At 39.1% G+C, this 14707-nt stretch overlaps 1 protein-coding gene across 1 annotated transcript in view; it reads left to right on the top strand.

Moving 5' to 3' along the window:
- The first annotated feature begins 10904 nt into the window (after window positions 1–10904).
- ppp1r16b (protein phosphatase 1, regulatory subunit 16B) overlaps window positions 10905–14707 on the top strand; it is an 82321-nt gene continuing 78518 nt past the window's right edge. Inside the window, exon 1 of the mRNA XM_035662723.1 lies at window positions 10905–11076. The gene's annotated coding sequence lies outside the window, so the exon portion shown is untranslated. The remainder of the gene's footprint in view (window positions 11077–14707) is intronic.

Below are 14707 nucleotides of genomic sequence, written 5' to 3'. Positions count from 1 at the left end.
CACCTCTGCGCCTAAGTTCAGTCCCACAGAGCCGCTCCTATCATGGCTGGAGAATCTCCGTCTTGGTTTGTTATGGTTGGTTTGTGGGTGAAGGGTTCATATTATGGATTTGGCTTTGGTGAGTGGGTTTTAGTAAATTGAATAAATTCCTCAAACAACTAATGGAAGTTTAATCTCCACTGTGTTAAACATGTCAATATGAGCTGTGCCTATAATCAACTTATGTTCACTTCTCACGACTCTCAGATCACTCTCAGAAATAAACCCCTCGCGTTGTCGACACAGTGATGCAGCAGGAGTCATTTATTTGTAGATATCCCATTCCTAACATACTGTCAACGCAGCCTGACTCATTCCACTCCTACATTGTGTCTAGTTGCAGTTTTTAGGTGGAAAGATCATTCCTCCTGGACAGATAAATTCTTTCTGGCGTCCTGTTTTTGTTTTCATTGTCCTCTCAGCTTTCTTGCAGACAGTCCAGTTCATTCAAGGGCTGTGTGTGTATATGTATGTGTGTGTGTGTATATGTGTGTGGGACAGATAGATAATATGAGGGGGAAACACACACAGATCGACAGAAAGAGACAGAGACAGAGAGAGAGAGAGCACAGAGGACATGTAAAGCAGCCCACTCTCTTCCTGCCATTGTTTCATTTCAGGGACCCACATGAGGCTCAGACTAGGCTACGCCTCCTGGTCATCAGCTTGCTCCCCCTCCTGTTGGCCCACTCCTCCTACAGCTGCTCTGCGTTTCCATGGAGACAGAGAATATGCCTGCAGATGATTGCACCCCCTGCTGAAAGGCCTTCGTGGAGACAATAATACAGCACAACCTGAAATTTCTGACAATGTGGAGGCAATTCATGTGTGGTGTCAGATGAGAAATGTTATTGAAATGTTTTGTTTATTACTTTGTGTGGATTGTTGCTATGCAATGAATCAATGTATCCCCAAAAGGTAAACTTTTCATGGAATAAGAAAAACAGCCTTGTTTTAAACTTTGTGACACTGCAATCTTCTGTAATCTAAGGCATTTTTAGGTCCAAAGCGATAGTAATGTTTCACCACTATTCAAGATTGATGGCTTGCCATAAAATTTTTATTCATTTTTTAATTTATCCAGTAAAATATCTTAACATCTACCTGATGGATTGGCTAAACAAATTGTACAGACATTCATGGTTCCCTGAGGATGAATCCTAACTACTTTGCCACTATGAGGTTCACGTTCATGTTTTTGAGTGAAAACAACTATTAGATAGACTGCCATGAAGCGTTAGCGCTATCATCAGGTCAATGAGGTTGGTTTATGATGCCTGTAAAACATAATGTCATTTCTACGAGCCTCAGCTGTACCTACTAAACTGAGATGGTGAACATGGTAAACATTAAAAACAACAGCATATTAGTGTTTTATTGTGAGCATGTTCACCATCTCTGTTCAGTGTGTTAGCATGCTAACCTTGGATAATTAGTAAATGAGCTCAAAGCACTGCTGTGTTTAAGCACACCACAGAACCACTAGCAAGGCTGTAGACTCTTAGTCTTGTTAAAAGGTATTATAGCCTTAGACATAGGATAATTGTATGAATGCACCATCAGTTTATCTGAAGAAATGTCCAGAAATATATGGTTTTCAGTTGACATGCAAGTTAGGTGAAAGGTTCAAAGCAGGGTCTGTACAGAACGAGTTTGAACTTATTTTCATGTCATAACTTCACCTCCTTTTCTATGAGTTTGCATACAGCGTTTGAATGTCTTTGGTAATTGCATGCATATTTGTACCTGCACATAGGGGTGTGTGTGTGTGTGTGTGTGTGTGTGTGTGTGCATGCGTGAGCACATAGCAAGCTTGACAAATGACTGATTGAAACTCTATCTGAAGCGAGGAACCTTATCTGTGCTAATGATCAGATGAGCTTCCTTCAACACGGCCTCCACTGAGCCATTACTCACACGTGAGCTCTTGCTGTCAGAGAAAAACATAAAAACAATACCTTGTTTGTGCTAATCAGAATGTTGATGCTCAGGTTTGGCTCACAGTGGCTTACATACTGACATGTGTGCATTAAGCTGGATTGTGAAGTTCCTTAAAGCCCTCAGCTGCTTTACTGTAGTAGACCTGGGAAAAGGGCCAGACACCTGCTGTCCTACTCTCTCTGTCTCACGTCACAGCAACAGCACGTGAAACCTGCACTGCTAATGTAGTCCAGTATATTCTGCTGTGATTAAAAGCTTGTGTTTGTTTCTGTGAAAAGACTAAGTCAACAGTTGGCTGAATCACAAGTATATATAGTCATTTTAATGAGCTGTGTGTCACACATTAATAATGCACATAATAAAGATGCAATATGGCAAATTGTGTCTTTTTTGGATAACATGTATGATTAGGTCTGACAGGAAAATGTCACCAAGCTAAATTGACAAGATTTGTGCTTAAAACACAAAGAGAACCTTCTTAAGCAGTAAAATAAATAAATAAATTGTAAAGAAATATTTTTCATCACTGCCCTTATTGTATAGATTAATTACACTGTACTATCACAGCCTACCACAGCTTGTATTTATTTTAAATGGTGGATTCCCCCCCCCCTACTTTTAGTTTACAAAGAAGAGTTTCAACATGAGTGAGGCGATTATATAAATTCACAGACAATAGACACTATTCAAGCAGGGCTGAAATTGCTTGCTATATTTAACCACTTCTCCTTTAATTCACGGTAATATCCTGCTTTGGGATTAACCCTGATTTGAACGGGGCAACAAAGTATCTGTGAAAGGGTAAATGAAATAAGGAGAAAAAAAACTGAGAATGAGAAGTTACGTACTTATATAAAAGACAATTACAATCATTTTAAAACTGATCCGAACAATAACCCATTCCTCAGTCAGAACTCAGAGTGAACTCATGCTCAAACTAATTTCTGTCAGATATTCTGCTATCTTAACAAAATTATAAAATAATGATGAAAACGGTACAGCTTTGCTGTAAAATGTGCAAAGTGTGACCACTGTTTTCTACTCCAAGTTTGGACTAAACATTATTTTTGATAGATGTATCTCTATGTAGTAAGGATAGTAGTAGTAATTATTTAAAAGTGAGGAGTATAGTGTTTACAGAAACATTATGCAACCAAACACAAAGAACCACAGCAGTGTTTTTTCATGTTTGGGTTCATTTAATTTGAATACAAATCCTATTATACTATTAATAATTGCTCACCATGACCATTGCAGGACAAATAACAAACACCTGAGATGAAGACCATATATTTTAAAATGTGTAATCAATTTAAACATGTAATCAAACTCTTAAAAGGAGAAACAACATCAACGACAATAGGAGCACATATATGATATATTAAGTAACATAATTGACATCTGTGTATCAGCTTGAAATGTTAACAACAAACAAACTTTTCACTTCTATCTATCTATCTATATACATGTTCTTCTTTGTGAGTATACAGTATATTTAATTAGGGGCATTAATAGGTGATGATGGATTTAGTGTACCCACTGAACAGAATAAGTGTCCATGATGTTTTGCATTTGCATTTATATTCAGCATTAATACTGTGTGTTAAGCATGATGCAGTCGACAGCAGTGCTCTTCCTCCTCTCTTACTCAGCAAACTATAACAGATGTTGTTCAGTTACTGAGGTAGGTAGAGCGGTTTATGTGTAGTATTGACTTTAGTATAACGCCACACCAGCGCCCCTCTGTGTCATAATGTGGGTACTACAAAAGAGAGAGACGATAAAGAAATGTCCCACAGGACATAAAAGCGCATAGGAAGTGATGGTAAGTGCAAATCATTGCATACAATGTGTCTCATATAGTGGCAACATAAATATTTCTACAGTTCAACTGCATATAGTTTGATCTGTTTCCAATATTTTTATATGTAATTTTCTAATGAGACCACTAGAGGAAGCTCTTGTATTTCTGTATGAAACACTGAAAAGGGAAAATCAAGGCATCCTTTTGTTATTACAATTTACCAACAGGGAGCCATTCCCTGTAGGTTTTTCCAATAACATGTTTCTGTATTAACTTTCACTCTTTAAACAGACGTAGGGATTTTCAGTACATTCATTTCAAACAGACTCGTTTCTCTTGATCTATCCCACAGAGATTTAAATGTTCATGCTGATTTTGATCAAATGTTTGTGTATTACATGGAGCTGTTTACACTTTTAAGGCTAAGGCAGCGATGAAAGAGACCAGATTCATTTGGTAAAGTGGTTGAGGGAATGAGGAGCGTTGCACCAGATGTATCTGGGAGTAACTGCCTTGCTTGAGGGACCTTAAAGATTGGTTGGTATGGGTGGGGATCACACAAGGATTTTTCTTTTCTTCTCACTTATCCTTACTTTTTAGCAATAGTGTATGGTCCAGTGAACATTGGTCGAGTATGCTTCACATTGCAGTTGTCTTTTAGAGTTAAAAGAAAGTTTTCAAAGCTACACTAAGACTGCATTGTCAGTGTCTGCACTCCTGTGGAGGTCCCACAGAAGCTTTGCTGCAGAATCAGACCGCAGCATGCCTCCAGCAGAGAGTGAATTACCCCTCTGCTGTTTTTGTTGGTGGGTGCTTTGGGATTTGGAAAGCTGCTGTGTCATTTTTGCACACTTTAAAATAGGATCTGCAACTTTCATACAGTAACTGCCAGAATAGTGAAGAATTCTTAGTCATGATCTACGCATAGATTTACATTTTTAGGCACTTGCAGTCACTGGCACAAAATGCATGCGACAGCGAAACAATGCCAAGAAGAGAAAGAGGCCAGAGGAGAAATTCTTTTTATTGTTGCCAGTTCAGATGAAAGAGAATGACACTATGTTGCCAAAGAGGAGTCACGGTATAATCTGGTTTACTGTCAAATCCTCCAAAAGAACGCTCAGACCTTCAGGTCTTACTTCGGAGCTACATTATTGTACCTCTCAGTGTGATGTATTGGCTGCTATGACGGATTGGAGAGGAGTTCGATACCCTGAGTGACAGAATAGAACTGAGCCAGAGAGAATATCCTGCCTGCAGCCAGCAATGGAAAGTAACTAAGTACATTTACTCAAGCATTTAAGTACAATGTTCAGGTACTTGTACTACTTAAGTATATGAACTTTATGCTACTTTATACACCTACTGCACTACCTCACTCCATTATAAGACAGCTACAGTTACTTTTCAGATAAAGATATGATGATGTACATATATATTGTATATAATATACAATGCATATACAAGGTTAAACCAGTGGTTCCCAATCTTTTTGGCTTGCGTGTAATTTGTGTTTGAGTTTCTAGCAGTTTCACCAAAGACACATTTCCCCTCTAAACTTCTCGGATAGTTTAATTCAAATCATTGTATGAGCTTCAAACATTATCCAGATTATCCAAAAGTTATCCAGAATGTGGATGTAGCAGAACCCCCATTAATTATTAATCATCTCACAAGCCCCAGATTTATCTTCCAACCCTTTGGAGAGGGACAAACCCCTGAACTGTGAAAGACCACTTGACTAGTGTACAACTAAGATTTTTATTTATAGTAGTTCAACTTGACCTACAACAGTAACATGCAACTTAATTAAAAAAAAGAAGTTTTACTTTTGATACTTAATACATAATGCTGATAATACTGATGTAGGTAGGATTTTGAGTGAAAAACTCTTACTTGTACAGTAATACTACCATTTTTCTACATTGTTGTATTGCTGCTTTTTTTAAGTAAAGGATCAGAGTATTTCTTACTCCTGTGAAGACATTTCACCATCAAACATAATTTGTACTTTCAGGAAAAACTGACAAATACTTTCATGATAACTTTGTGGATGACAACATATCAATTAAAGTGTTTAAAATAGAATAAAAGGGGGAAAAAAATCAAACAGTCCAAGACCAAAGTCAACTCTCTTTTATGTGTCTATGTGGCGTTGTTCCAGCTGCTAAATTCATGATTCTTCCCTTCAACTGAGACATCAGCAATATGCAAATAACCTAGAGTAAGTGCTCCCAGGAAACACACTTATTTGTGGATTCTCTTTCCTTGGGCCATAATGATGACACTATCTTCTCAGTTCTCAGAAAAATCGTTTGCACAGCAGAAGTTTGGTCAAAAAGAAATTTGTATTTTTAAGACCGCAAAAAATGTTGTTAGGCAGTCTTCAGGTTTTTAGGTCAACGGCTGATGTAATTTTTCTTGTTAGTAGAAAAATGTAAAGAAAAAAAGCCACAGCCAAAAACAGTTCCAGCAGTCTGGATAAAGCGCGTGGGGAGTATTATTTTAATACATATAGAAATTGTATTGCATTCTGCAAAGTAATTTTGGACGGTAATAAAACACATTTTCAATAACTGGGCATTCCAGATAGTCTGTGGGAGTAACGAGAAATGAGAGATAAGTTGTTTATATTCATCTCTTTCCGTACTCAGGTTGTTGCTTCCACAGTTCATTCAAATCTCTCAGTCTGTCTGCTATTGAAGACTGCTGCTGCCCGCGGGAGATACACCCCTCTTCAACAGCATACACCATCTCCATTTTCAGTCCCAGTAAAGTGTTCTTATTTGCTAGTTGAATGAACTAAGAGACAACATGTGTCATTTGCAACTGTCACATTTGCATCTCTATGACGCATACGTGCTCTCAAGTGCATTGCTTTGAGGGTCCATGCACTCTTTAATGTCCCCCTGCACTCAAAGATGCATTTTGCTAATTGTCTCTTCACTAAGATATTTAAGCTTCACTGTGCAGAATGATGCATGTGCAGAGTTTGACTTACTTACAACTGTTTTCACATTAATCTGCTGAAGAGGGAACGTTTCTCTGTGATCATCTGAGTTTAGCACATGTACATACATTAGAAGCCAATTTTGGTCCAATATGCAACTTATACAAGTGTAATGTGAAAACCTGAAGCCTTTAACACACATATACACTGAGAATGGCCTTTTCAGTGGAGTAGGAGACAGCTTGTGTTTAAATACAAAAAAAGAAATACATATTTTTACTCATACTTGTATTGCTATTTAACCACAGTGAGTTTAAGAATAAATTAGCATTGAAATACTCAAGTGTAAAGGACATACTTGAGTAAATGTACTTAGTTACATTACCACTGCTTTTTACTGTATTTAAAAAATAAGCATTTATATGTATGTTCTGAGATTATGTCCACTTTACACAGAAAACAAAGCACAGAACTGGTGAAAAGTTACACCCACTTCAATACCCAAGTATCGTCAGTGTAAAGCCCATTATAGTATTGACAGCCTTGTCTGTTCACTCAGGGCTGTTAACCACAGGACGCGGGTCAATAATATAAGCTGCAGCGCCCTTAAAAACAAAAGAGCAAAACATAAATAGTTGAATTACATTGTGATGAATAACAGTCTGATTGATATACCATTGATTGCAAAGAAAGTAGGTTAATAATAAGAGCATATACTCCATCCTCGCTGATGTGCTAATATCTTAATGGGACGACTTGACAACATGGACTCATTGCTCACGGCAGCTACTTGGCACTGATCCAGTCTTCACCAAAGAGAGGAGATAAAGGAGAGGGTGGATCAATGCAGGGCAGAAAGACATGCTGCGTATTGTGGAGCAGATTTATAATACAGTTTTTAATAGCATCACACAAAGAAAGATTGTATTTTCCAGAAAAGGCTTCTTGAGGAGGAGGTCTGCAGCAGTGTCGGATATTTTCTATCTGTGTTCTCGTCTCGTTAGTCGCCAACAGTGTGTCTCTTTGTCTGCCTGCCATAAAAACTGATGATGGAAAGCTTGAAAAGACTTGAAAACTCACTTTCAAATCCAGCACTTAATGATCAGATTAATTATTTTCAAGAATATTACAGTCAGCATCTCAAGCCTCTCCTGGACAACGTTAAAGGAGTAGTTCAATGCTGTCCTGTTGAGACTTGGATGGAAGATTGATAGTCTCATGTCTGTACATTAAATATAAAGCTAGAGCCAGAGGATGATTAGCTTAGCTTAGCTTAGCTTAGCATAAATACAGGAAACAGGGGGAAACAACTAGCCTAGCTCTGTCCAAAGGTAACAAAAAACCCACGTAACAGAACTTCTGAAACTCCCTATAACATCTTTCTATCCAAGTGTAAAAAGTGACTTCCTGGGCTTCCAAACTGGCGGTTTCCCTGGTTTCTAGTCTTTAGGCTATGCTAGGCTAACAAGCTGCAAGCCATTAAAACATTGGTTCTCATTTAATTCTTGGTGAGAAAGCGTATTTCTGCTTCTCTTTTAAATGGCTCCAGACCAAACCTAAGTGCCAGCTTGAGAGACACTGCATCTCCTAATCCTCATTCTTAACTGTTACTTGTGGGCTTTGTTTAGCCATGCCGCTCCCAACAAAATAACCACTCCTTTCTGCCTCTTGGTAGAAGTGGGGCAAGTGCAAATCCATGAAATATGTAAAGGGTAAAGTCTTAAGCCTGCCCACCACTTCCAGCTATCTTGGGACCAGGAAGATTAGGGTTAAGAGGAGAAAGGGGAGTGCATGAACAAACACTTCACTCCATCAACCACATTTTCAGTATGTTGAAAGTTTTATTTCCTCATTTTATCCATGTGTCTCTGTCAATAATAAATGTGAACACTTGCTTGTTTGCCAAGTTTGGATATCATCACATTTTCATACATACTATACATCTTGAGGCACCAATGCAGTAATAAAATGTTATGATCATTATGTTTCAGAGTGTTGCAGCTTGACTTTCTTACCTGTTATGTTTCAAAAGCTTGGTGACGTCTTCATATTGAGGTCAGTTTTCTCTGCTCTAGAGGGCCTTGAAGCATACAGCACTTAATGATCAACGTGTCAAAATAAAACTCTTCCTTTCCCGAGGAATCCCCAGGAGCCTACAGGAGAGACAGTGTTTATCTTTACTGGACAATACCAGTAATTAAACCACTAAATGATTCATTATTAAAAAGAGTCAAGAAAAGTAAGACAGTGCCTTTACCACCTCAGACAGCATACGAAATTCAGAGTCTCTCTGGGGATCCTAAAGACCTTCTACTTTGGTTCTGTGGAAAGCATCCTAAGTGGGGGCATCATAAACTGCTCTGGCGGCATTATGCTTTCTGCAGCTGCCATTAACTGCATATAAATGAAATTTCTAGGAGCACAGTGTCCTCTGTGAATCATTTGCGTCACCCTTTTCATTTGCAGCATGCACACAATTGTATTCTGTAGTTTCCCTTACATCTCTAATATTTTTCTTATTGTTTTAGTCCTTTTCTATAAATTATTCTTTATTATACACTAATCTTATTAGCACAGCCAAATTTGAATGAATTGAATGAATTGAATTGTCAGTATCTTTAGTTTGAAAAACATCTGATCTCAAAATATTTCATTTGCAGTGTAAATTATTATTTTTTTCAGAAAAACTAAAAAAACATAAGCAAAAAGTGAAATAGTTCTGCTTGCATTTCCCCACATTACAGGAAGAACCACTATCTTGTACCAAGAGTCAGATCTCTGCAGAACAGAATAATGATTCACTTGATGGGATTCCTCGATGTATGACCACAGGAAGACAGGAGACATGGGAGTAAAGACAAAAAGGAGAAAAAATTTAGAAAGAAAAGGCGACACAAGTAGGCAGAGACAAAAGATACAGAAAGAAAAGAAGAAATCCCAAAGAGTGGGAGATGAATCTTAGACGACTCAGTGAAGCACTTTCTTCCAAAGTCTATTGTCTCACTAGAGAGGTGGTGCAGACGAAGCAATCATTTTATTTTCAGTCTCAGTGTAGTTTTGACACCTCTTGAGCATTGAGGCCAGAAAAAAACTGATAAAAATTAAATTAAATAGAAAGTCTGTGGAAAAATATTGTTTCATCAGGATGAGTGCTTGGAAACCTATGACGAGAGTTATTGAATGATTTACCACTGGCTCATGCAAGCTTACACATCTTTCTCTCAGTGTCCAGGAGGTGATTAGCTTAGCATAGCATGAAGAATATAGAAGCAGGGGGAAAAGTTCAAAAATACACAACAAATCACAAATGCTACGAATGTTTCATAGCATACCATGGTAGTTTGCACCCTGATTTAAAGCTAATTGACAAAAGAACATGCAAATGAATGCATGTTTCCATCCACTACCATTGGGTGAATATTAGGTGTTGGTGCATAAAGATAAACCGTTGGTGGCGCTAATTAGTTTGGTGTTCTTATGTCATTGCAGAAGAGGGCTGAAGATGACGTAATTAAAAGAGAGCCAGTCAAACCTCAAACGCTGGAAGAAAACAGCGTAGAAAATATGATGGAAATATGACCTTTCTGTTTGTTTAATGCATTAATGTGAGGAACGAGTGATTGCGCCACACAGATCTGATGTTTTTATCTGCTGTTATTTTAGTCTCTTCATTTCATGATTTATTTTCAAAGTCTAAGTTGCAATTTGTCGCATTTGGCTTTGAAGGATACAACTTTTCCACCTCAAAGGAAAGCGCCTGTTTTATGTGAATTTTACATTCTTGCATTAAAAAAACTGAATATAAATTAAATAAATACATTTAACAAACTCTATTCACCCTGTTAAATATTGCAAAAAAAGTTTCTTTTTATGCTTGACGGAGGTGGAAAAGTTTCCGTGTTGCTAAGAACAAGGCGTTGAACTTTCCCCTTTAAAGAAAATGAATAAAAATTTTAATTTCATCCAATAAAAATAATACTTATCATAAAACCTATAGGTAGTGGGTAGTGGGGGGGCCCTGGTGGTGTCAGGGGGCCCCCCACTACTCTGTGCACCCCTGCCATTCACAGTGCGCTTCAGTCTCCTCCTCCCTCTCAGCCCCGCCCTCTAGGAGTGACTTGGTGTTGGAGAGGAGGGAGAGAGAGAAAGAGAGAAAGAGAGAGAGAGACTCTGCAGACACACACACACACACACACATTTACACAGAGTCACACACACTAAGCTTTTCTTAGCAGCCCTGCTGTGTCTTTACTAACGGGACAAGTTTAAACCTCCAGGATATCTCTGTCGGGCTCTCCGCTTCTCCTCTCGCCTCCATGTGACCATCTCGACCCGGACTGAGGTGAGTGCAGAAATTTTAGACATGTTGCCAGTTTTGAAGGGTGAGTCGCTGACTGGTTGTAAGTAAACGAGGGGGAAGAAGGGGGTTTTTCACAGTGGACGAAAAAGCGGCAGGCAGGCAGGAGGAGGAGGAGGTCGAGGAGGAGAGGCATGTCCGACTCCTTCTTGGAGCAGTTTTGTAGCTAGCTCACTTTTTTAACGCCTTTCAGGAGTCACTAAACGCCGCAATAACCCGCAGTTCACGCCGCGTTTAAAGCGCTTGTTTCGGTGCCTGTATATTCAGATACCCGGTTTGAGATTAGCAGAGCGGCTTCCACATCCTCCCCGGGATGTTGCCATTACACCGCTGTAATGTTACACATGGCTCTCAGACATCCGCTACAGCGTTTCTTTGGCCACTTGGACACAGTTTTGAAACATTTGAAAAAGCTGCAGAGATTTACTTTGCTTTTTTCCTTTTCAAAGTCACTCTGCAGGAGCGAGGAGAGCTTTTTATAAACCGAGGTGTCGTATTCTAAACTTTTGAATGGAAAATATGTGCACACTTCTCAGTTTTTGCCCTTTTTCTTGTGTGCAACATGTTTGACAGTTTTTTGATTCACCTAGTGAGTCAGGGCTGCTGACATATATTTTTAATAAAACAGATTAATCATTTGGTCTATAAAATATTAGAAAATAGTGAACGTTTGTATGTTTTATTCAACCAACAGTCCAAAACGCAGTTATAAAACAGGCAAAAGCAGCAAATCATCACCCATGAGATACTAGAACCAGCATATATTTGACATTTTTGATTGATAAATGACATGGCTATTATAATAATTGTTAAAACCAAAACCCAAATATATTCAATTTACAATGATTATAAAAACATTTGAGAGGCTGGAACCAGCAATTTGCTCGAAGGACCGCAGCTAACATTTATTATCGACAAATCTGCTGATTATTAACAGTTGGGTCTATAAAATGCCTGAAAACTCTGAAAGATGTCAGATAACATATTCACGACTCCCACCAACAGTCCAAAACCCAAAGAAATTCAATCTACAATGATAAAACGGAGAGAAGCAGCATGTTCTCACATTTGAATATTGATTGTAGGCTACTTTTATCTTATTTCTACTAACTGTAATTTACAGTTCAACTGTATCGATATTTAATTACCACAATGGTTGCTGACAACAACCCATCACATCAGCACTACAGTACAGACTAGGTCACATTACACATCTGTGGGATCCGTAGTACCAAGATGTCATCAGAACTGTAAGCTGCCATTTACAGGCTCTCGCTGTCATTGTTTCATGTTCACACACACAAAAGGTTGAAAACACCATCGGCTTTGTTCGTCTCACTTTGTGCCACACGCACGCTTTGTTAAGGTAGCTGCTATCCCTGCCTTTTTAAATGTTTTATGTGTGGAGACGTCCTGGGCACTTTCTCCTGCTGTTCCTCTCAGCATCTGCACCGGCTGTCAGCTCACGTTAGAGATGGACTGTTGGAGAAAGAGACAGTGCAATCTGTCTTCATGCATACACACTTACTGTACACACACACACACACACACACACACACACGCAAGTATACACGTAGAAATATACACGAGATGAAGAGTATCTGTGCAAGTGCGTGAAAAACGACCTGCAGGTCTGCATCACAAACATCCAGACTGTACTGTTTGGTTACATAAACCATGTCTGTGTGCACAAGGCTTAGTGCTGAACCATACTGATTATACAGTTTCAGCTTTGACATGTGAAGTTCACCAGTGATGTTCTGACACTGCAAAGAAGACACATAAAAGCAAACATGGCACTTCAATCTAAACTGTCAGGCTATCCAAATATTATTTAAATGACTTTTCAGGCATTTTTATGCTTTTTATTACAGACGTTTGATGACGGGAAACAAGGGAGAAAGAGATGCTCAAACCGGGGACTTTCATGGTTGCCCTCTTAACCACTAAGCTTTCCTACACAGGATGAGCAGTAAGAGCTCAAAACAAGGTGCAGAGCACAGTGCACGGAGGCAAAGTGTAGTTTAGGTAGCAGGAAAAGCCAATTTTAAAAACCTAGCAACAACAGTTTTGGCAAGGAGGCAGTTGTCCTCTTTCAGAGAGGAAAAACACAAGTAAGGACCCTACAATCAAGAAGGGTTTGGGTACGAATTCATCTGCTTCTGCTGTTGGTGTTTCTTGACAGCAGCCTGATCAGTGTTTGCTGCCAGCCATCACCTACGTTACGTTTTTTCGTTAAAAGGAAAAATCTCCTGCAGGTTGTCAACGTAATCATTGGGAGATTGATATTTCAAAATGGTGCTAAACTGCAAATCTGGTGAAATTATGTTGCACGCTCATAAAGGCACGCATGGCCACATTAGCGCTGCACTCCTCCACTTTACAACCAACAGTTCCTCTGGTGTTTCAGACAATAAATCATTAGGCTGTATACAATGTAATGGAAAAATTAGATTCCTCAGAGTGTTTGAGTGAGCTCTCTCTGATCTCCGAGGAACCCCACTGCTCTCCTTCAGTGCGCCCTATTCACTGATGAGCTGCCTCCAGAATATATTCTCTGTAGTTGTGTACCCTAACTGATGTTTAATTATTCCGACACGGTGATTTGGCTGTGGCTCATAAAATATTGAAACAGAAGTGGCCCAGGAGGCACACTGAAAGACGCCAGCTTCACTTTATCCTTAAATACGACTTGGAGTGGAGCTGGGCGCCGTCTGTGACTGACATCAAAGCAAGTCAACGCTGACACACAACCACCACATAAGTTGTTCAATGATATTTTTGCTTAAGAAATACAGTTTCCTTTAACCAGTCCTCGTAGGAGGTTATTTTCTTTTGTTTGAATTGGAAATCTGTTCCTTGACCTCCTGCTGCTTAAGATGTCGTCCCTGAGCCGTGCCTGAAACCAGCGTGCTTGCTTACTATCGAAAAAGCGATTATACTAGATCAGCGTTCTGATTACAGCTAGCAACTGGGCACTGCCTGCTAATCTGTGGTCTTAATACTGAGACCGGCAAATCTGAGGGCAGCTATCAAGGCTACTTTAAGTCCGCTGCCCCATTTCTTGACCATTTTGTAATCAAGTTTCTTACAAAGACACACCTGTTGAGTTTGTCCCTCCCTGGATGTTGATTTTTAAATTTGTAGGTTTGGCTCCAGAGTTAATACCACAGTATTCACACAGTATTGTTGGTTGCTCAGGGAAAAAATCCGACAGGGGAAAATGAGAAATAATTTGTGGCAACAATGACAATATCATTCCATTTCTTGTGTTTGTCTTTGTTTGTACTGACACCGATGCGAATTGTAAAATGTGTGTCAGTCATTGTATCTGGCTCTAGTGCAAGGCAGAATAATACCAAATGAAATCCGGTGGGCGTACAAATTATTCTTCAGATTGTTTCTGAAGTGGGTTTTTTTTTTGGCTGTGTAAATACTTAAGTGATCAGTGGACATAATGGTGGATCCCCTGCTGATGGATGCTGGGATATCTGAACCCCTTGTGTGACCACTCACTGAGAGGATAAAACCACAAACATTGTTTTGCAGAGAGGAGCTTTAGCACCGTTTCATCCCAATCGATCAGCGCTGTGTGTGTGTATGTGTGTGTCCATTT

This window comes from Morone saxatilis, unplaced genomic scaffold, assembly GCF_004916995.1.
Source record: "Morone saxatilis isolate NCDOM2014 unplaced genomic scaffold, NCSU_SB_2.0 Contig18, whole genome shotgun sequence".
Lineage (NCBI taxonomy): Eukaryota > Metazoa > Chordata > Actinopteri > Moronidae > Morone > Morone saxatilis.
Note: the sequence above shows the minus strand (reverse complement) of the source record. Positions and strands in the feature narration are given on the sequence as shown.